Source organism: Tamandua tetradactyla, chromosome 7, assembly GCF_023851605.1.
Source record: "Tamandua tetradactyla isolate mTamTet1 chromosome 7, mTamTet1.pri, whole genome shotgun sequence".
NCBI classification, from domain to species: Eukaryota; Metazoa; Chordata; class Mammalia; order Pilosa; family Myrmecophagidae; genus Tamandua; species Tamandua tetradactyla.
In genome coordinates this window covers 38,142,739-38,166,949 of record NC_135333.1, presented here as the reverse complement: position 1 = coordinate 38,166,949, position 24,211 = coordinate 38,142,739, and the positions used below count along the sequence as shown (strand labels likewise).

General features: G+C 40.8%; 1 long non-coding RNA gene across 2 annotated transcripts in view; it reads left to right on the top strand.

Annotated features, from left to right (window-relative positions):
• Positions 1 to 24,211, top strand: part of LOC143691104 (uncharacterized) — a 75,502-nt gene that overhangs the window by 28,617 nt on the left and 22,674 nt on the right. The window lies entirely within an intron of this gene.

The window sequence follows — 24,211 nt, the reverse complement described above, 5'->3', positions numbered from 1 at the left end:
GCCCACACCAGTCCTCTGCCCAGTTAGGAGCCCCCCAAACTGGAGGGGACCCTGGGAGCAGTGTCTTCCTGGCTCCCGGGGTCAGCCAGCACATCAGAACCTTGTCCTAATTAAACACTGGTCTGTGTGGGTGCCGGCAGGTCACCTTGGGATACAAGGGCGGCTATTATTGTTGCTAAAGCCCATGGCATGCTCACTGACTTTGAGGCGAGGTTAATCCTCCCCAGAGGTCATAATTCCTGCTCTTTGCCCCTTTCCTCTTGGCTGGGGAAGACCAACAGCCAGGGCAGCCTCTCTTCTAATCCCCATCTCTGGGTCAGCCCAGAGTCTACTCACTGCTCTCGCCCAATGGCAAGACTTCACCTCCCACCAGGGGCTTACAGAGAACAAAGTCTCTCCCTGCTGGCTGTGCCTTCCTCCAACACAAGCAGTCACCAGGCTGATCAAAGAGCAAACTGTGAAGGAAGCCCAGATAAACGGGGGCTAAAAAGCAGCATTATCTTCCAGCCTGGGGACCTTTGGGTGCCAACAGCTCCGCCCTGCCACTGGCCCCAGGCGTTGCTCCCAGTTACTGTGCAGGCCTGTGGCACATCCCCACATGTTGGCTGGGGGTGGTTTCCCTCTAGAAGTGAGGGCCAGCCAGGCACAACTCCCCACTCGGGTCAGTGGAGATTACAGGAGACAATGGAGGATGTCCAGGGACCCACTCCAGTCCCCAGGAAGGGTCCTTCAAACTGTTGAAGGAGGGAGAGGAGTCAACTCTCTGTCCCACTTCCCCAACTCTTCCACCAGACCACAACTCCCTGGTGGCTACAGCTCCATGACCCAACGGTGGCCCGCACCCAGCGGTTGCTGGGCTCCCATAGCGCTTCCTCACGACGACCCCATGTTGCGGTCCCCCGGAGGGAAGAAGGTGCCCACCCTGGAACCCGGGACAAACTCCCCTCCTAGTGGGAGCCAGGGCTAAACTGCCTTTTGGCAGCTCAGCTGGCCAGGCTTCCGGGTGGTTCCGGGGCATCTCCAGTCCTGAGGCTCACATCCTCTTTCCTCGGGGAAAACCCGGATTTCGATCCTGGGATAAATGCCGGGGTATAGCGTGAGCTAGCCTGACTCTGCTAGCCCTCACTCCCGCCCCGACCGCAGGGGACCCCGGACTCAGAAGAATCGAACCCCGCGAGCGCCCCTCCTGGGCGGGGACAGAGCGCCAACGCGAGGCGACAGTACGCCGCTGAGGATAGCCTGTCCGGGAAGGGCAGCCTTAGGATGCACCCCCAGTGCCCTCCTCCAATCCCGGCCCCACAGGGAGTCCCAGTCCCGGGAGTGCCCCCTTCCCGTGGGAGCTACGGCGGCGGCCCAGGCGCACCCAGCGAGATCCCGGCGAGGAAGGCGGCGCAGTGCAGCGCCCCGGACGAGCAGCCGAAGAACGTGCGGGCGTCGCGGAGGAGGTGCGGGGCGCGCTCGCTCAGGCAGCGGGTCACCCCGATGTGGTAGAAGCCCAGGAAGCCGCAGCCGGCGAAGGACAAGCTCCAGCCGCGCTCGGGGTCGTACATGTCTGCGGCAATTCGGGGCCGGGGTCGGGATCCGCAACTGCTCTACCGGGAGCCCGCGTGCTCTGAGCCCGGCTTCCCGGTCGCCGCCCAGGGACTCTTAGGGTGAGCCCCGCCCCCGCCGGCCCCGCGGGATCGGGACGCGCATCTAGAGGGGCGGACCTGCCGGAGGGAGTGTCAGCCCGAGGCTCCCGGGTCCCACCCCCAAGCCGGGAGAGAGTTTCCTAACTCCAAAGGAGGAGGAAGGTCCTGGAGAGAAATGCGCCCCCCTTTCATCCCTTAAGTGCGTGAGAAAGTGTCGCTTTGCGCCACCGGATCCTTAAGGTCTTTTTGACACTTCACCTCCCTGAAAAAGGCGTAGGCTTCTAAATAGAATTTAAAGTCTTTGCTTTGCTCCTTTGTAGTTTTTATGATTGTCTCGGATTCATGGCAAGCAGTAAGACTTTTTCATTTATGATCGTGACAAGGAAGTTTCCATTTTAGCGATTCACTTGTAAGCAAGCATTGTGAATTTCACGTGCTGGGGTGTGTGTGAGACAGGTATGGAGTTTGGGAGACTCGGGACTAGTTGCACCGGGTGCCCTTATCATGTACCTACATGCCACTCGCCCTCTGTGTCCACACTCTCTGTTGTGACCCGTTCAGCACCCACGCAGAAACGTCACTCTTTGATCGGAATTTGTAAGCAGTGAGTGCAGGACTGGCAGCTAGCACATTGTATGGTCCCCCAGCTCCAACCCCCACCCCCCACCCCCGTCCGCCTCCGCCCCCTGAGTCTTTGTATCTCTCTCTTATACACTAATGCCCCAGGCATGACATTTTATGAAGTCACCTGAGTACTGCTGGTGGTGGGGTCCAACCCTCAGTATCGTCGCTGTGAAACCTAAGCATCCTTTTTGGTTTTTTTTTTTTTTTTGAACTTTTTTATTGTATAGTATAACATATATACAGAGCAATGAAATAAAAAAGCAATAGTTTTCAGAGCACACTTCAACAAGTAGTTGCAGGACAGATCCGAGTTTGTCATGGGCTACCATACGATCCTCTCGTATTTTTCCTTCTAGCTGCTCCAGAATATAGGAGGCTAGAAGGCTTAAACATTTTTATATCACCAAAATCGACTTTTTTCTTTCCTTTATTTTTGTGAAAAATAGCATATATACAAATAACCGATAAATTTGAAAGCACAGCACACCAATTAAATGTAGAACATATTTCAGACTTTGACAAGGGTTACAATTCCACAATTTTAGGTTTTTACTTCTAGCTGCTCTAAGATACTGAAGACTCTTAAAAGAGAAATCAGTGTAATGATTCAGCAATCACATTCATTTGTTAAAGTCTATCTTCTCTGTAAAGCTCCACCATCACCTTTGATCTTTCTGTCCCTCTATTTAGGGGTGTTTGGGCTATGGCCATTCTAACTTTATCATGTTAGAAGCATCTGTCACTAATATGGGGTATGGAGATGGAACTATCCGATATTCTGGAGAGGCTGGGCCCTCTAGGTTTTAGAACCTACCTGGTCCAGGGACCCACCAGGAACCCTTGTGGAATCTTTCTCATTGCTCTAGGTGTTCTTTAGGATTGGCTGGAATGGTCCTGGTTGGGATTTGGCAGGTTATGATAGGTAGCAGTGTCTAACTGAAGCTTGTGTAAGAGCAACCTCCAGAGCAGTCTCTCAACTCTATTTTAAACTCTCTCTACCACTTATTAGTTACACTCTTTTACCACTTTTGGTCAGGATGGAATTGTTGATCCCACATGCCAGTGCCGGATTCATCCCTGGGTGTCACCTCCCACACTGCCAGGGAGACATTCACCCCTTGATGTCATGTTCCACATAGGAGGGAGGGCAATGATTTCACTTGCAGAGTTGGGTGTACAGAGTGAGGCCACATCTGAGCAACAAAAGAAGTCCTCCAGAAGTAACTCTTAGGCATACCTATACGTAGTCTAAGCTTCTTCACTACCTACATAAGCTTCACAAGTATAAGAGCCAAGATCAAGGGCTTGGCCTTTTGATTTGGGTGTTCCTAAAGTTTGGTACAGTATCAGGGGATTTCCTGATGGTGAAGTTTAATAGTTCCATATTTTTTCTCCCATCCCTCAAGGGACTTTGTGAAAACTTTTTTATTATCTCATTAATATACTCTAGGATGTCTCCAGGCATTACACTAAGCTATACAGGATTAAAGGATCTCTTTCTTATTCTGGGCACCCTGTGTTTCAGTTGTTCAAATGAGCAATACAGATAGGTTGAGTTAGATTATGTCCTACAGAAAATTTCAGTTCCAGATCAAATTTCTTCCATTGGTCTCAAAGAGTATGTGTGGTTCTAAAATACAGGCTTCCTTACCACTGTGTTCTGAATTATTTTAACCCCAACTTGATGAGCTTCGTTCTTATCTCTAAATATCAGGTGTATATGTATATAAAGCAGCCTCTCAATATCCAGAAATAATAATTACCACTCTGGACTAAATATGTCTGCGATAAAAGCTTACAATCTAGGCCCCTGTTTTCTTGTAAGCGTTTTCTAAAGGAGACCATACCATTGTTGTTCTTTTGTTTCTGGCTTATTTTGCCTCACCAAGTGTCCCACATGTCCATTCACCTCGTTGGTTAACTCGTGACTTTGCTTCTTTTCTGTAGCAGCACAACCTTCATTCATAAATATACACCATCATTCACCAATCTATTTCTCAGTCAATGCATCCTTCAGCCATCTGCATTCATCAGGCATCATGTATAGTGCCCAGAGTCCACTGTCTAACAACGTCCTCAATTTTAGATAATTTCATTGTTCCTAAAAGAAAGAAAACCAATAAATACACCCTTGTCAAATAGGAAATCTAAACCTCCTCTTAACTCTTGTCCGTCCCCCTACTATTTACCTTTGCTGTTGCTGTGGTAATGCTGATGTTTTCCTTTTAAACATAGCCCATAGCATGCAACAGTAGTTTTCCCCCTGTACCTTGGACTTAAACACTCTTTGTACATGAATCGAACCTTTGAAGTAGTTCTTCCAATAACTTATTTATATTTCTAGTGTTAATCAGTGGGACACGAAGGTCTATGTAACACCTTTCAATCTTATTCATCTTCAGTATGGTAATATTACTTGTAGACCCCACTAGAGAACTGCCTTCACATCTATCTATTCCCTTACATTGGAGTTCACCCTCATTAGCTAAATGTTGACCCATCTCTAGCTTCTATGTATCTCTAAGTCCCCTATACTCTGTATTATAAGCCTCTGATTTTACCTTTACCGTGGCCATAAAAGTGGAGTCATACAGTATCTATCCTTTTGTATCTGGCATATTTCACTCAGCTTTATGTCCTCAAGGCTCATCCATCTTGTCATGTGCTTCAGGATGTCATTTTGTCTTATTGCTGCATAATATTCCATTGTATGTATATACCACGTTTTGTTCATCCACTTGTATGTTGATGGGCATTTGCTTTGTTTCCATCCTTTTGCGACTGTAAATAATGCTGCTATGAACATCGGTGTGCAAATGTCTGTGTCATTGCTTTCAGCTCTTCTGGGTATATAACAAATAGTGCTATTGCTGGGTCAGAGGGCAACTTCCTTTTCAGCTTCCTTGGCAACCACTAAACAGTCTTCCATATTGGCTGCACCGTTATACATTCCCACCTGCAGTACGTGTCCCGATTTCTCCACATTCTCTCCACCATTTATAGTTTAGTGTTTGTTTAATAGCAGCCATTCTTGTAGGTGTGAGGTGGTATCTCATTGTAGTCTTAAGCTGCATTTCCCCTATAGGCAATGAAAATGAGCATCTCTTCATGTGTTTTTTTTTTTTTTTTGCATGGACAGGCACCAGGAATCAAACCTGGGTCTCCGGCATGGCAGGTGAGCACTCTGCCTCCTGAGCAGCTGTAGCCCACCCTTTACATGTGCTTTTGAAACATTTATATTTGCTTTTCAGAAAATGCCTATTCATGTCTTTAACCCATCTTATAATTGAATTGTTTGTTCTTTTGTTGTAGAGTTGTATGATTTCTCTCTGTAACATTGTCTGATATGTGATTTCCAAATATTTTCTCCCATTGAGTTGGCTGCCTCTTCACCTTTTTACAAAGTCTTTTGAAGTGCAGAAACATTTGATTTTGAGGAGTTCCTATTTATCTATTTTTTCTTTTGCTTATGTTTTGGGTGTAAAGTTTAGGAAGCTAAACCCAATTACTAGGTCTTCAAGATGTTTCCCTATATTTTCTTCTAGAACCTTTATGGTGCTGGTTCTTATATTTAGGTGCTTGATTCACTTTGAGCTAATTTTTGTATAGGGTGTAAGATAGGGATTGTCTTTCATTCTTTTGGCTATTGGTATCCAGTTCTTCCATGCCCATGTATTGAAGAGACTATTTGGTCCCAGTTCAGAGGATTTGGGGGCTTTGTCAAAAATCTGTTGACCATGGTCTATTTGTGCACTCTTGATTTGATTCCATTCATCAGTGTTTCTATCTCTGTGCCAATACCATACTGTTTTGACCACTGTGGTTTTATAATAGGTTTTAAAGTCAGGGAATGTTAATCCTCCCACTTCATTCTTCTTTTTTTAGGATGCTTTTAGCTATTTGGATCTCTTTCACTTACAGATGAATTTGGTAACTAGCTTTTCCAAGTCTTCAAAGTAGGTTGTTGGAATTTTGATTGGTACTGTGTTGAATCTGTAGATTATTTGAGGTAGAGTTGACATCATAACTATATTTAGCCTTTCTATCCATGAGCAGGAAATGTCTTTCCACCTATTTATATCTTTGATTTCTTTTGGCAATGTTGTATAGTTTTCTGAGTACAAGTCCTATACATTCCTAGGTAAGTTCATTCCTACTTGATTCTTTTAGTTGCTATTTTGAATGGAATTTTTTTCCTTAACTGACCCCTCAGTTAGGTCATTGCTTATGTATAGAAATGTTACTGCTTTTTGCACATTAATTTCATATCCTGCTACCCTACTGAAATTGTTTATAAACTCAAGTTACTTTGCCGTAGATTACTCAGGATCTTCTAAGTATAGTATCATGTCATCTGCAAATAATGAAAGTTTTACTTCTTCCTTTCCAATTTGGATGCTTTTTATTTCTTTTTCCTGCCTGATTGCTCTAGCTGGAATTTCTAGCATAATGTTGAATAATAGAAGTGAGAGGGGGCATCCTTGTCACATTCCTCATTTTAGAGGGAAAGCTTTCAGTCTCTCTCCATTGAGTATGATGCTGGCTGTTGGTTTTTTATATATTCTCTTTATCACATTGAGGTAGTTACTTTGATTCTTATCTTTTGGAGTGTTTTTATCAGAAAACGATGTTGAATTTTGTTAAAGGCTTTTTCAGCACCAATCGAGATGATGATGTGATTTTTCCCTTTCATTTTGTTAATGTGCTGTATGACATTAATTGATATTCTTGTGTTGAACCATCCTTGCAATCCTGGTATAAATCCCACTTGGTTGTGGTGTATAGTTCTTCTAATGTGTTGTTGGATTTGATTTGCTAATATTTTATTGAGAATTTTTGCATCTGTGTTCATTAGAGAGATTAGCCTGTAGCTTTCTTTCTTATAGCATCGTTACGGTTTTGGTATTAGAATGATATTAGCTTCATAAAATGAATTAGGTAGAGTTCCTTTTCCCTCAATTTTTGGGAAAGTTTGAGCAGGATTGGTGTTAGTTCTTTTTGAATTGTTTGATAAAATTCCCTGTGAAGCTGTCTGGCCCTGCACTTTTCTTTGTAGGAAGATTTTTCATGACTGATTGAATCTCTTTACTTGTGATTGGTTTGTTGAGATCTTCTGTTTCTTCCTGAGTCCATGTAACCTGTTTGTTTTTCCAGGAACTTGTCCATTTCATCTAAATTGTCTAGTTTGTTGGCATATAATTGTTCATAGTATCATCTTATGATTTCTTTTATTTCTTCAGCGTCTGTGGTAATGACCCCCCTCTCATTTCTGATTTTATTTGCATCCTCTCTCTTTTTTTTTTCTTTATCAGTCTTGCTAGTGGCCCATCAATTTTATTGATTTTCTCAAAGAACCAACTTTTGGTTCATTGATTTTTTTCCATTGTTCTTTTGTTCTCCCATTCATTTAACTCTGCTTTGATCTTTGTTATTTCTCTTCTTCTGTTTGCTTTGGGGTTAGTTTGCTGTTCTTTCTCAAGTTCCTCCAGGTGAGCAGTTAAGTTCTCAATGTTCACTCTTTCTTGTTTTTAAATATAGGTATTTAGGGCAATAAATTTCCCTCTCAGCACAGTCTTTGCCACATCCCATAAGTGCTGTAAGTTGTATTTTCATTTTCAGTCATCTCCAGATAGCTATTGATTTCTCTAGCAATTTCTTCTTTGACCCACTGGTTGTTTAAGAGTATGTCATTTAATCTCCATATATTTGTGAATGTTTTCATTCTTTGGTGGTTATTGATATCCAGCTTCATTCCCTTGTGATCAGAGCAAGTGCTTTGAATAATTTCAAAGTTTTTAAATTTATAAAGACCTGTTTTTTCCCCCCAAAAAAGAGAAAGAGGGGAAGATATGTTCTATTCTGAGAATGTTCCATGAACACTAGAGAAGAATTATATCCTTCTGTTTTGGGGTGCAATAACCTATATATGTCTGTTAGGTCTAATTCTTTAATCAAGTTGTTTAATTTCTCTGTTTCCTTGTTGATCTTCTATATGAGTGTTCTATCTATAGAGGAGTGTGGTGTATTGAAATCTGCTACTATTATTGTTGAAACATCTGTTGCTCCCTGCAGCTTTGCCAATGTTTGTCTCATGTACTTTGGAACTCCTTGATAGAGAGCATATACATTTATGATTGTGATATCTTCTTGTGAATTGACCCTTTAATTAATATATAGTGTCCTTCTTTGACTCTTATGATGTCTTTACATTTAAAGCCTATTTTGTCCAATATTAGTGTAGCTACTCCTACTTTCTTTTGGTTACAACTTGCATGGAAAATCATTTTTCCATCCTTTTACTTTGAATCTATTTGCATCCTTGTGTCTAAAATGAGTCTCTTGTAAGCAGCATATAGCTGGATTATATTTCTTAATCCATTCTGCCCATCTGTATCTTTTAACTGGTAAGTTTAGTTCATTAACATTCAAAGTTATTCCTGAAAAGGCTTTTCTTGAATCCACCATCTTATCTTTTTATTTTATTTATCAGATCTATATATTCTTTCCCCTCTTTCTCTTTTTATCCTTTAAGTTACCCTTACTGATACTCTTCAATTCTGTGCCCTCCTCCGGACCTCCCTCTCCTGCCTTGTTTTTTTATTATTTTTTTAAATTTGTATTACAACTGGCAGAACTCCCCTTAGTATTTCTAGTAGGGCTGCTCTCTTGTTGACATATTCTTTCAGGATTTGTTTGTCTGTGAAAATTGAAGATCTCCCTGAGTTTTGAAGGACAATTTGGCTGGGCACAGAATTCTTGGGTGGAAGTCTTTCTCTTTCAAGATCTTAAATGTATCATACTAATGCTTTCTCACCTCCATGGTGCCAGTTGAGTAGTCTGAACTTAGTCTTATGTGGTTTCCCTTGTGTGTAGTAAATTGTTTTTCTCTTGCTGCTTTCAGAATTTTCTGCTTCTCTTCAAAATTTGTTGGAATGATTAGTATGTGTCTTGGAGAAGGCTTATTTGGATTTATTCTGTTTGGATTTTGTTGCCCTTCTTTGACTTGTATATTTGTGTCCTTTATAAGGGTTGGGAAGCTTTCCCCCATTATATCCTCAACTACTCTTCCTAACCCTTTACTCCGCTCTTCTCCTTCTGGGACATCAGTGATTCTTATATTTGCGCACTTTGTTTTGTCTATCATTTCCCTGAGATCCAATTCAAAATTTTCCATCTTTTTTGCCATTTGCTGTTTTGAGTGTTCAAAATCAATTATCTTGACCTCTGTATCACTTATTCTTTCTTCTGTCTCTTCAGATCTTCTGTTGTGTGCCTCTAGTGTGTTTTTATTTGGTCAACAGAGACTTTAATCTCTGTGATATCTGCTATTTTTCTATTTATTTTCTCAAATTCCTCTTTATGCTCTTCTAGTGTCTTCTTGATCTCCTTTATGTCATTAGCCATCCTAATTATTTTACTAAGAAGAGTTATATGAACATCTTTGATTGGTTGTTCCAATGTCTGTGTCTCCTCTGGTGTTTTAATTTGGTCATTAGGCAGGGCTATCTCTGTCTGCATTGTAATATGCTTTGTGATCCTCTGTTGTTTTAATAGCATGTGATTGATTTACTTTGGGAGTTGATTTCCTTCAGTAGTCTAAAGACTTGTGCTTGCAGGGTGGAACTGTAGCAGGATGCAGAGAATACCGTGGGGTACAACAGTGCAGTGATGCATTGCAGAGAAGGTATGGGTATAGGCTGGGGATGTTACGCTGGTGCTTATGAACGTGGTGCCCAGAGGCCAGGGAGGATGTAGCTGTGTGGGTGCACTGGTCTGGGGGTGTGATCCTGGCGTGCATTGTTCTAAGGCATGGAACTCTTTGTGTGCATGCAAAGAGCTATGGCTGCATGTCCACATTATGCCTTAATGGGCTGGAGGCAGATGTGACCAGGCTGTGCACGTCAGTGCTTTCTCAGAGCTTGGAAGACCATGCATGTGTGCAGGTCTAGGAGTGCCGTAAACTGATGCATAGAACTGGTGGGGGGAGGGAGGAGGCTGTGTGACACTATGGCTGGGGGCAGGTGTAGCCTGGGTATGGGATAAGTGCCTGAAGTTTTTATAGGCTGATGGCAGCCTGAAAGGAGCAGGGAGGGAGAAGTAGTGCTCAGGAGGGGTGCAGGAAAGCTGGGTTGGGCTGCACTTGGGGTGTGGGTGTGGGATGGGCATATGCTCTGGGTGTTGGTGACACAGGGGTGCTTGGAGTGCGGGGAGTGGGAGCAGGTCACGGGGCTGCCTTGGATGTGGTGCATTCAAGGAATGTGGCTTGGTTTACTTCCGAGTCCCTGTCTTCACCACCGCGCACCCCTGTGGGCTCTGTGCTTCTACATCAGGCTCCAGTTTTCTGCTTCTCAGATCCTCAGCCCCCACAACCAGTCCCTAAACATCCCCACATCTTTTGAACTTTTGCCTCAAAAGAAAAGGTGACAGATGGTGTCATAAGCCATCCCTCTGGAATGTTTTCCCTCAGAATCAACAACTAAAAGGTTAAATTCCACTTGATTAGAACTGGGAAGATTATAGAACTCAAGAAGGACTCCACAAATGCTGAAACAAAGAAAAAGAACAATTATCTCCAAGATCAAGAAAGGGATTTTTCTTTGGACTCACGGTTGGGCCCCTCCCCCTCACTTTGTTCTGCACTGCTTGGGAGTCTTGCAGAGGCAGCAAGGCTCAGGCCTGTCCTGCCCAAGATGCAGACTATAGAGCCACTCACAGAAGGGAGTTAGAACTCCACATGTGTCCAGGCACAAGGACCCAAGTCCACAGAGACCCAGGGTGGAACACAAACCTCTGAGGTGGGCTGCATATAAAAGGGCCCTCAGGGGGAAAAACAGAGAAAAACTGCCCCTGAAATGTTGGTAAGAGATGTACACACTCAATGTAGTCTCTATTCTCTGGACCACCTAAATGCAAAACAGACCTTTTGTGCTTGACCCACTTTTCTGGATTGACCCCCTCTAGGTCTGAAGGGCAGGATCCCCTAATGAGGAAGAAACCAGAGGCAGAAAAGCCTCAAAAAAGGCAGTGGGGGCAAACTGAGCTGCTGTAAGATATGACAAGGCTCAGAACTGAAAAGTGTAAGGAAAAGGAGGGCACTGAGTGGGAGAGAGAATGTAAACAAATGATAGGTGCAGGGAGAAAATCAGCACAAGAACAAACAGAACAGATCAAGATTCTTGGAGAAGCAACAGAGGAAAGGAAACTTTCTCCTGGATGTGAAACAATTTCATAAACAGAGAAATCTTGAAAATTGTACCACATATCCAGAATAAAAATACGATGAAGAAGAACTTAGAAACTCTGAACCATTGAACATGGGCTACTGGAAAGGTCCAGAATAAGTTGGACCAACTGTCAAATAAAAGCCTTAACAAAAGCCAATCAACAATAAAATTCTAGACAAGAGGGACAAATTGACCTTTAGAGTTAACACATCAAAATAACCAAATGCCCAGACATCAGCAAAAATTTACAAGTGATACTAAGAAAAAGGAAGATATGGATCAGTCAAGAGAACAATTGAAAATTTCAGAGGAGACACCGAATTTGGAACAACTAAACAAAGATGTTCAAACAAATCTCCACAATCAATTCAAGAAGATGGAGGAAAATATGGATAGCAAGCTAAAGGTCATTAAGAAGACAATGTATGAGCATAAAGAAGAATTTGGATGTTTAAAATGAATTATAACAGAAATTAGGGGTTTTGAAGGCATAAGAATAGAGATTAAAATACACTAGAGGCATGTAACAGCAGATTTGAACAGGCAGAAGAAAGAATCAGTGAACTAGAAGGTAGGAAATTCACAATCATATAGTCAGAGGCATAGATAGAAAAAAATAACAGAAAAAAATTGATCAGTGTCTCAGGGATTTGAGGGACAGCATGAAATGTACAAAATATGCATTATGAATGTTCCAAAAGAAAAACAGAAGGGGAAAAGGGTAGAAAGAATATTTGAGGAGAAAATGGCTCAAATTTTCCCAACCCTTATGAAAGATGTAAATACATATGTCCATATATAAATCCATAATAAAAGGGGATTTATTAACTTACAAGTTTACACTTTTAAGGCTTTAAAAATGTCCAAACTAAAGCATCCAGATAAAGATAGCTTGACTCCAAAGAAAAAGCCAGATGGTGTCTGGGTTTCCTCTGTCACAATGGAAGGTATATGGCTGGCACCTTCTGGTCCATTCTTAGCTTCTCTGGGGTAGGACTCTGGGTTCTGACTTGCTTAGCATCTCATGTGAAAGCACATGGCAATGTCTACTGGGCCCCTCTCCCAGCTTCTGGTTTCAAATTACTCTCACAGATCCTGGGGGTCCTTCTGGTATTTTCCTCTGTAGCTCCAAATGTCTGCATGTGAGCTCTGTGTCAGCTCTTTTATGGACTCCAATAAATTAATCAAGACCTACCTTGAACAGGTGGAGTCACATCTCCATCTAATCAAAAGATCACAACCACAACTGGATGTGTAACATATCCATGGAAACAACCTAATAAAACAGATCCCACCCTACAATACTGAATCAGGATTAATGAACATGCCTTTTCTGGGGGTACGCAGAAGTTTCAAACCAGTGCAGTAGGTAAAATGGTAGATGCAAAACCAAATAGTACTGTATCCTCAATATATAACTCTACACTCCAATTCCCATGAAGGCCAGAATACAATTGAACAAGAAAATGGCATATTTCCTGATAATGGACATGGAAAACATAAAGAGATAATATGGGGCAAAAACTGTAAACAGGGGAAACAGGGATATGGGACCAGAGAACATGTATTGAAGCTAAGTTGGTCTCTTTTTAAGTTATATACTTAGGGATATAATACAAGCCCCAGTATAACAACAAAGAAAGTATTTTTTAAATATACAGAGAAATATGAGAAAGGGATCAGTAAGATACATTGCAAAATATCAACTATACAAAAAAAAAATAAGTTGGAGTAAAGGAAAAGAGAAACAAACAACCAACAAATATATGACATATAAATGCTAAAGGACAAGATGGCTGAAATAAGTTCTGGATTTACAGTAATAGCACTAAATATTAATTGATTAAACTCCCCAATCAAAAGACACAGATCAACAGAAAGGATTAAAAAGTATGATCCAACTATTTGTTGTTTACAAGAGACTTATCTTAGACACAATGGCACAGATAGATTGAAAATGAAAGGATGGAAAAAGATATTCCATGAAAATAGTAACCCCAGAAGACCTAATATCAGACAATAGACTTCAAGTCAAAAGTTGTTACAAATGGTCCCACCCTTAGTGTTGTCACAGTGAACCATAAATATCCCCTTACTTTACTGTCACCCAGTGAAATGCTTCTCCATATATCCTGAACTTTTTCCTTAAAAGAAAGATGACAGGGTGGGCCGCGGTGGCTCAGCGGGCAAAGTGCTTGCCTGCTATGCCGGAGGACCTCGGTTCGATTCCCGGCCCCAGCCCATGTAATAAAAACGGAGAAACAGAATACAATAAAAACAAGAAAATGTTTAAAAATGTTTCCCTTTCTTCCTTCCTTCCTTCCTTCTATCCTTCCTTCCTTCTCTCTGTCTTTCCTAAAAAAAAAAAAAAAAAAAAAAAAAAAAAAAAAAAAAAAAAAAAGAAAGATGACAGGTAGTGAAAAGAGATGTGATTTTTTTTTTACACTGCTCACATCAGACAGATATTTCTTTGAAGAATGGGGAGGACTGGCAGCAGAGGCATTTAAGAAAAAGCAAAGTCACATTTACTTGTGAAATTATCAGAGAGAATAGATGCAATTGATTCTTCTACAATGTGGTGTTGTTTCCCAGGCATGCCGAATGTCTTTCATGTTCTAAATTGTGGAACTGAAAGAACCCATGATATGTTGTGATGTTAGCAACAACTGTATATGATAAGTGAGGAATATTTTGCAATATTAAACAAGATATATCACTATTTCAAATTTATTTTGTTCAATAAAATTTTATTCACATACCATAAAATCATTTGTGCTGCTTTGAAACTGTTTTGTTCCCCAGAAAAGCCATGTTTTTTAATCCTGATTCAATATTTCTGGGTGGGATCTTTTTATTTTTTCCATGGAGATGTGAACCACCTAATTATGGGTGGGACCTTTTGATTAGGTGGTTTTCCTGTAGATGCATCTCCACCCATTCAAGTGGTTTGCTTACTAGAGTCTTTTAAGAGGGAACAATTTTGGAAAAAGCTTCAGAGTCCATGCAGCAAGAGATCATTGGGGATGCAGAAAGAAAATGCCTCTGAGGAAGCTGTTTGAAGAAGTCAGTAGAGAAAGTCAGAAGATGTCACCATGTACCTTCCCAGCTGAGAGAGAAATGCCCAACATCCTGGTCCCATTCTTGAGTGAAGGTGTATTTCCCTGGATGCCTTAGTTTGGACATTTTATAGCCTTAGAACTGTAAACTTGCAACTTAATAAATTTCCTTTATAAAAGCCAGCCCATTTATGGTATATTCCATCCTGGCAGCATTTATTTTTAAATTTTTTAAAAATATTTTTTATCGTAAAACCTTAACAAACAAACATACAAACATTCCTGACATACAATCATTCTATACAGGGTGTACAATCAGTGGCTCACAATATCATCACATAGTTGTGTATTCATCACCATGATCATTTTTTTGAACATTTGCATCACTCCAGCAAAAGAAATAGAAAAAAGAAAAAAGAAAAAACTTATATGTACCATACTCCTTACCCCTCCCTCCTACTGACCACTAGTATTTCAATCTACTCAACAAATCTACTTTGTTCACCCTATTATTTATTTTTCATCCATAATTTTTACTCATCTGTCTATATCCTGAATAAAAGGAGCATCAGACTCAAGGTTTTCACAATTACACAGTCATGTTGTAAAAGCTGTATCCTTATACAATCAACTTTAAGAAACATGGCAACAGGAGCACAGCTCTATGGTTTCAGGTACTTTCTCTAGTCACTCCAATACACCATAAACTAAAAAGGGGATATTTATATAATGCTGAAGAACAACCTCTAGGATAACTTTTTGATGCTCTTTAAAATATCTCAGCCACTGATGTTTTATTTTGTCTCATTTCTCTTTTCTCCTTTTTGGTCAAGAAGTTTTTCTCAATCCCTTGCTGCTGGGTCCTGGCTCATCCCAGGGTTTCTGCCTCACATTGCCAGGGAGACGTACACCCCTGGGAGTCATGTCCCATGTAAGAGGGGGAGGTCTGGCAGCATTTAACAAACCAAAACATTGTCCAGCTGTTCAATCATTGGCTTTCAGTATAATCACTGAGCTGTGCTTACATTGCCAAAATCAATTTTAGAAAATTTTCAATGCTTCGAAAAGAAAAACCCCATACAAATTAATCTCCCCAGTTAGCTTTGGTGTGGTTCCCTTTTTGCACTTGATGGAAATTCATTCATATAGTTCCATTAACTGTAGTCCATGGTTTGCATACATGTTTTACCCTGCCATACACACCCCTATTACTAATACCTTGCAATTGTGACATACAGTTCTTCTAATTCATGGAAGAACATTCTTGTATTTGTACTATTAAACAACTTCACCATCCACCACAGGGTTCACCATGTTATACAGTCCCTTATTTCATTCTGTAGCTTTCCTTCTGAGAGTATACATGACCCTAAGCTTCCCCTATGAACCACAATCACATGCACAACTCAGAGCCTATTTATATAAATGATATTGTGCTATCATCACCTCTATCCTTTTCCAAACATTTACAATCAAATTTATTTTAAACTTTATTTTAAAAGCTAACTTTCCACTGAGATTCTTTCTTACGTGGAAGGCACAGGATGGTCTCTGCTGTTCCTCTCTCCAGGCCCCTGGGTTCCAACAACTTTCCCAGGGGTGACTTCTTTCTGCATCTCCAAAGGCCTGGGCTGAGCTGCGAGTGTTGAAATGAGGAAGGCCAAGCTGCTTAGGCTGTGCTACCTTGTGCTCTCTCATTTAAGCACCAACCAATTAAGTCAAATGTCACTCATTGCTGCAGACACGCCTCCTAGCCGACTGCTGATGTAATTAGTAACCTGTGAGGTTCACTTACCATTGGCTCATGTCCGCAGCAACAAAACTAGGTACATTCACCTGGCCAAGTTGACAACTGAATCTAACTAACACATGTCCGCCCCTTGTCAACTTGGCAACTTCAAGCATCACCTTAAACAGGTGCAAAAAATTCTGTTCTTGCTGTGGACCTGTGAATCTCAAAACAAGTTATCTGATGCCAATATGCAAAGGAGGATATTCACAGGATATAGGTTTTCATTTCCATAGGGAGAATTGGAAGAATACAGATGTAAAACCTGCAGGGCAAACACCATTGGATTTCGAAGTTTGAAAGTCATTCATCCTTGGCTGTAGAAAGTGGCAGTCCCACCCCTTCCAAGGGCCTATGCAGTGGCCGGCCTCTTTCCAAATCAACCTCGGGGAACATCGAGGAGACCACCTCTCAGCCCCACTCTCTCCAGGCATCAGGGCCACCCCTGGGCTCTCTGCCATTTCTGGGGCACATGCTCAACCCCTCCACATGGTGGCAGCCAGGCTCTCCCAGTCCCCCAAGGAGTGTGCCACACGTTTTCCAAGGTCCGAGGCTACACAACTCTTACACTGCAATGAGAGGGGAGACTCATCTTTGCCCTTCAGGGTAAACTCACCCTCTCCATGTATATGGGTGGGTCCACTCTCCTGGCCGAGGTTTCTTGGCTTCAGACCTGAGCTTCCATGCTTCTCACTCTGCAAACTTCATTTTTTTCCCTTTTGTCTCCTCCTTTGTCAAAATTGGCAGTGGTTCCATTTACACCAACAGTCTCTTCAAGCACTTCAGGACTCCTCCATCATTCTCTTTCACTTCCTCCAAAGTCTTCCCCTTAGCCATCCAAAACACAGTTCCAACAGATCTGGTATTTGCAAACAGCAGCAGCACCCCACTCTTGGTATCAAATCTGTTCCAGTTTGCTAGCTGCCAGAATGCAACACACCAGAGATGGATTGGCTTTTAATAAAAGGGGATTTATTTTGTTAGTTCTTCAGAGGAAAGGCAGCTAACTTTCCACTGAGGTTCTTTCTTACGTGGAAGGCACAGGATGGTCTCTGCTGGTCTTCTCTCCAGGCCCCTGGGTTCCAACAACTTTCCCAGGGGTGACTTCTTTCTGCATCTCCAAAGGCCTGGGCTGAGCTGCAAGTGCTGAGATGAGGAATGCCAAGCTGCTTAGGCTGTACTACGTTGTGCTCTCTCATTTAAGCACCAACCAATTAAGTCAAATGTCACTCAGTGCTGCAGACATGCCTCCTAGCCGACTGCTGATGTAATTAGCAACCGGTGAGGTTCACGTACCATTGGCTCATGTCCGCAGCAACAAAACTAGGTAAGTTCACCTGGCCAAGTTGACAACTGAATCTAACTAACACAGTCTTTCATGACATTGACAGTTTTGAAGAGTACAGTTCAGTTTGATAATTGTCTGTCAATTTATGTTTTTATTTGTACCCCAGTATTAGATTCAGGACAAACATCATACTGTGTCCTTCTCAGTTCACCATATCACGAGGTATACAATGCAACTTTACCACCTTATAGGTGTCATTTCTTTGGATCACTTGGTTAAGACAGTGTGTTGGTTTGAAGTTGTTATGTACCCCAGAAAAGCCATCTTCTTTTAGTCCAATCTTGTGGGGGCAGACCTATTGTTGGGTAGGACCTCTTGATTACATTGATTCCATGGAGATGTGACCTCGCCCACTGTGGTAGTTAGATTCAGTTGTCAGCTTGGCCAGATGAAGGCACCGATTCTGTTGCTGTGGACATGAGCCAATGGTACGTGAACCTCATCTGTTGCTGATTACATCTGCAGTCGGCTAGGAGGCGTGCCTGCTGCAATGAATGGTGTTTGTTAATTGGCTGGTGCTTAAATGAGAGCGCTCAACATAGCACAGCCCAAGCAGCTCAGCATACCTCATCTCAGTACTCGCAGCTCAGCCCAGGCCTTTGGAGATGCAGAAAGGAATCACTCCAGGGAAAGTTGCTGGAAACCAGGGGCCTGGAGAGAAGGGCAGCAGAGATTATCCTGTGCCTTCCCACGTAAGAAAGAACCTCAGTGGAAAGTTAGCTGCCTTTCCTCTGAAGAACTACCAAAATAAATCACCTTTTATTAAAAGCCAATCCGTCTGGTGTGTTGCATTCGGGCAGCTCGCAAACTAGAACACCAACTTAGGTGGATCTTAATCCACTTACTAGAGTCCTTTAAGAGGCATGCATTTTGGAGATCAGAAACAGACGTTTGGAGATGAAACACACCCTAGCAGAAGAAGCCAGAAGGACCCCCAGATACTGAGAGACCCATTTTTAAACCAATCCAGGAAAGAAGGGCCAGGAGATGTTGCTATGATCCATCCCATGTAACAAGAATCCGGACACAATCAGCCTTTCTTCAGTGAAGGTATACTCTTGTTGATGCCTTAATTTGGATATTTTTGTAGCCTTAAAATTATAGCTTATAACTAAATAGATCCCATTTGTCAAAGCCAATTCATATCTGGTATATTGCATTCCAGAAGCTTTAGCAAACTGAAACAGATGATGTCTGCTGGATTTCTCTTCTTTAAAGATATCCTTCCTCTTATGTAACTGTTAACTAATTTATGGGTAGATGTATTGAAACTGAAAAAAATTATTTTCTCTGAGAAGTCTTCACCCAATGTTTTTAACATTCAATAATATAGCTACCTGAATTAATTATTACAGTGATGACTAAAAATTGGTGATTTAAGAACTCCATAATTTGATTTATATTGATTAGCTTCCATTATTCATCCATTCATTCATTTTTCTTAGTTTCTAATGGAATCATGGATTTTTTTATCCATTCCTTTCCTAATTTGTCTTAATGTGCCTACTTAATACTTTTATTAATGCATAACATTCATACATACAGTAAATTTTTATGTAGGTGTAACATGCATATACAAACCTCTAGCATATATCTAAAAAATTATATATATATGTATCTATCCATGACTAGCTACATAATTTGTGGGACATGGTACGAAGTTAAAATGTGGGGTCTGTTGTTTAAAAGCTGGGGGAAATGCCATTAAAGTTGGTCAAATATAAAGCTTTTCCTTTTCCCCATGGTTTCTTTATCAACAATCATTTTGATTTTTATTTACAATTTAAGGTCACATTCTCTGGAACACTGGGCTGTTGATGGGACAAGTATAGACCCTTACTGGAGACTAAGGAATTGTGCTGGTTTTAAAGGATTATATACCCTAGAGAAGCCATGTTTCAATCCTGATCCAATCTTGTGGGAACAACTATTTCTTTTCATCCTTGTTCAGTAACATATGTTGGAAACTTGATTAGATTATCTCCACAGAGATGTGACTTACCCAATTGTGGAGGTTAACCTTGCTTAGATGGAGGTGTGACTCTGCTCATCTAGGTGGGTCTTGATTACTTTACTAGAATCCTTTAAAAGAGGAAGCATTTTGGAAAAGGCTTGAGCCACAACAAAGCCACGAGAACTACAGAGCCCAGGTAGCCAGAGATCTTTGGAGATAAAGAAGAAAAATGCCCTTAGGGGAGCTTCATGAAACAGGAAGCCTTGAGAAAGCTAGCAGATGCTGTCATGTTTGCCACATGCCTTTCCAGTTGAGAGAGAATCCCTGAATGTCATCGGCCTTTCCTGAGTGAAGGTAACTTATTGTTGGTGCCTTAATTTGGAAATTTTTATAGACTTGCTTTAATTGGGACCTTTTCACAGCTTTAGAACTGTTAACTAGCAACTTATTAAATTTCCCTTTTTAAAAACCATTCCATTTCTGGTATATTTCATTCCAGCAGCTAGCCAACAGGGACCTTCCCTGCACCTTGGTGAACAGCCTGTAGGCTGCCCATTTTCCCTCTTGTCAGCCAGGAAATGGGCACATCTTGCTCTGGGAAGGATCATGGAAATCAAGCCTTGTATTTCTCCTTTCCACAGGCCCACTGCCCCTACAGTACTGTGACCTCCAGATCAGGATGCATTAGGTATATGAATCGGTTGGGGGCCAGAGTTCTTCCTTTGCTAATTCACATGCCAAATTCTGAGTGGTGCTGCCAGCCTGGGAAAGTGACAGCTACTGCCATGCCTCATCCTGAGATACCAGGGGGCATGAGTGTTTGGACTGACTCTCTGCCTGTGCCCAGGTTCCCAGGGTTGCTGATCAGGGATGAAAATGGTGAGGGTGGGCAGGGCCAGGCACCAGAAGATGGGGGAGTGGGCAGCTAGAACCTTGTCCTAGAGAGGTAGCATCAATTATGAGCTGAAGTTCTAAGTCCCAGGTGTGTGTTCCATTGTCTCATCTGACTTCACTCACAAAATACAAATTGAAAAATAAAATTATGAAGATTTCAGGGTGGAGCCCGCTGAGAATTAAACCTCAAGTGTGAAGCCCTGTGTGACTACCCATTTGCTTACCCATGAAGGTGGCCCTGATCTGTATCTGCATCTCCATCTTTATCTATATCATCAATAACTATTCTGTATCATATATATCTTTATACTCTATAAGTATAAAGCTATAAGTATTGATAACTGTCTATGTCATATAACCACCATAAGAACAATATATAATATTTCCGACACTCTGGAGGTGTTGTACTTGTGTCTACTCGAAGTCAACCCCCCCTCTGAAATTCATCAATATTCTGACCCCTATAGATTAGTTTTGCTTGTCCTTGAACTTTACATAAATGGAATCACGCAACATATTGCCTGTTGTGTTTGGCTGTTTTTGCATATCATTTTGACTGTGAAATTCATCCATGTTGTTGCACGTAGTAGTAACTGTTTTTCATTGTTATGTAGCAAGTAATCCGTTGTATGACTGCATCCAAATGTGTCCATTCTAATGCTGATGGACATTTGGTTTGTTTCCAATTATGCTGATTTGGCCAGTAGGAACTCTTTCAAGTTGGTTCCTGTGTCCTTTTCACCTGTCCCCATCATTTTTAAAAATTTTTTTATTAATTAAAAAAAATTAACAAACAAAACATTAAGATATCATTCCATTCTACATATACAATCAGTAATTCTTAATATCATCAAATAGTTGCATATTCATCATTTCTAGAACATTTGCATCGATTTAGAAAAAAATAAAAAAGACAACAGAAAAAGAAATAAAACGATAACAGACAAAAAAAGATTATACGTGCCATACCCCTTACCCCTCGCTTTCATTTACCACTAGCACTTCAAACTACATTTATTTTTCACTTTTGTTCCCCCTATTATTTATTTATTTATTTATTAAAAAAATTAACACAACATTTAGAAATCATTCCATTCTACATATGCAATCAGTAATTCTTAATATCATCACATAGATGTATGGTCATCATTTCTTAGTACATTTGCATTGATTTAGGAAAAGAACTAGCAAAACAACAGAAAAAGATATAGAATGATAATATAGAGGAAAAAATTAAAAAAAAAATATATATATAAAAAAAGGAAAAAAAAACACAAACAAACAAAACTATAGCTCAGATGCAGCTTCATTCAGTGTTTTAACAAAATTACATTACAATTAGGTAATATTGTGCTGTCCATTTTTGAGTTTTTGTATCTAGTCCTGTTGCACAGTCTGTATCCCTTCAGCTCCAATTACCCATTATCTTACCCTGTTTCTAACTCCTGCTGGTTTCTGTTACCAATGACATATTCGAAGTTTATTCTCGAATGTCGGTTCACATCAGTGGGACCATACAGTATTTGTCCTTTAGTTTTTGGCTAGACTCACTCAGCATAATGTTCTCTAGGTCCATCCATGTCATTACATGCTTCATAAGTTTATCCTGTCTTAAAGCTGCATAATATTCCATCGTATGTATATACCACAGTTTGTTTAGCCACACGTCTGTTGATGGACATTTTGGCTGTTTCCATCTCTTTGCAATTGTAAATAATGCTGCTATAAACGTTAGTGTGCAAATGTCCGTTTGTGTCCTTAAGTCCTTTGAGTAGATACCTAGCAATGGTATTGCTGGGTCGTATGGCAATTCTATATTCAGTTTTTTGAGGAGCCGCCAAACTGCCTTCCACAGTGGTTGCACCATTTGACATTCCCACCAACAGTGGATAAGTGTGCCTCTTTCTCCGCATCCTCTCCAGCACTTGTCATTTTCTGTTTGTTGATAATGGCCATTCTGGTGGGTGTGAGATGATATCTCATTGTGGTTTTGATTTGCATTTCTCTAATGGCCAGGGACATTGAGCATCTCTTCATGTGCCTTTTGGCCATTTGTATTTCCTCTTCTGATAGGTGTCTGTTCAAGTCTTTTTCCCATTTTGTAATTGGGTTGGCTATCTTTTTGTTGTTGAGTTGAACAATCTCTTTATAAATTCTGGATACTAGACCTTTATCTGATATGTCGTTTCCAAATATTGTCTCCCATCGTGTAGGCTGTCTTTCTACTTTCTTGATGAAGTTCTTTGATGCACAAAAGTGTTTAATTTTGAGGAGCTCCCATTTATTTATTTCCTTCTTCAGTGCTCTTGCTTTGGGTTTAAGGTCCATAAAACCACCTTCAATTGTAAGTTTCATAAGATATCTCCCTACATTTTCCTCTAACTGTTTTATGGTCTTAGACCTAATGTTTAGATCTTTGATCCATTTTGAGTTAACTTTTGTATAGGGTGTGAGATACGGATCCTCTTTCATTCTTTTGCATATGGATATCCAGTTCTCTAGGCACCATTTATTGAAGAGACTGTTCTGTCCCAGGTGAGATGGCTTGACTGCCTTATCAAAGATCAAATGTCCATAGAAGAGAGGGTCTATATCTGAGCACTCTATTTGATTCCATTGGTCGATATATCTATCATTATGCCAATACCATGCTGTTTTGACCACTGTGGCTTCATAATATGCCTTTAAAGTCAGGCAGCGCGAGACCTCCAGCTTCGTTTTTTTTCCCTCAAGATACTTTTAGCAATTCGGGGCACCCTGCCCTTCCAGATAAATTTGCTTATTGGTTTTTCTATTTCTCAAAAATAAGTTGTTGGGATTTTGATTGGTATTGCATTGAATTTGTAAATCAATTTAGGTAGAATTGACATCTTAACTATATTTAGTCTTCCAATCCGTGAACACGGTATGCCCTTCCATCTATTTAGGTCTTCTGTGATTTCTTTTAACAGTTTTTTGTAGTTTTTTTGCATAGGTTTTTTGTCTCTTTAGTTAAATTTATTCCTAGGTATTTTATTCTTTTAGTTGCAATTGTAAATGGAATTCGTTTGTTGATTTCCCCCCAGCTTGTTCATTGCTTGTGTATAGAAATGCTACAGATTTTTGAATGTTGATCTTGTAACCTGCTACTTTGCTGTACTCATTTATTAGCTCTAGTAGTTTTGTGGTGGATTTTTCAGGGTTTTTGATGTATAGTATCATATCGTCTGCAAACAGTGATAGTGTTACTTCTTCCTTTCCAATTTTGATGCCTTGTATTTCTTTTTCTTGTCTAATTGCTCTGGCTAGAACCTCCAATACGATGTTGAATAATAGTGGTGATAATGGACATCTTTGTCTTGTTCCTATCTTAGGGAGAAAGTTTTCAATTTTTCCCCATTGAGGATGATATTAGCTGTGGGTTTTTCATATATTCCCTGTATCATTTTAAGGGAGTTCCCTTGTATTCCTATCTTTTGAACTGTTTTCAACAGGAAAGGATGTTGAATCTTGTCAAATGCCTTCTCTGCATCAATTGAGATGATCATGTGATTTTTCTGCTTTGATTTGTCGGTGTGGTGTATTACATTAATTGATTTTCTTACGTTGAACCATCCTTGCATACCTGGGATGAATCCTACTTGGTCATGATGTATAATTCTTTTAATGTGTTGTTGGATTCAATTTGCTAGAATTTTGTTGAGGATTTTTG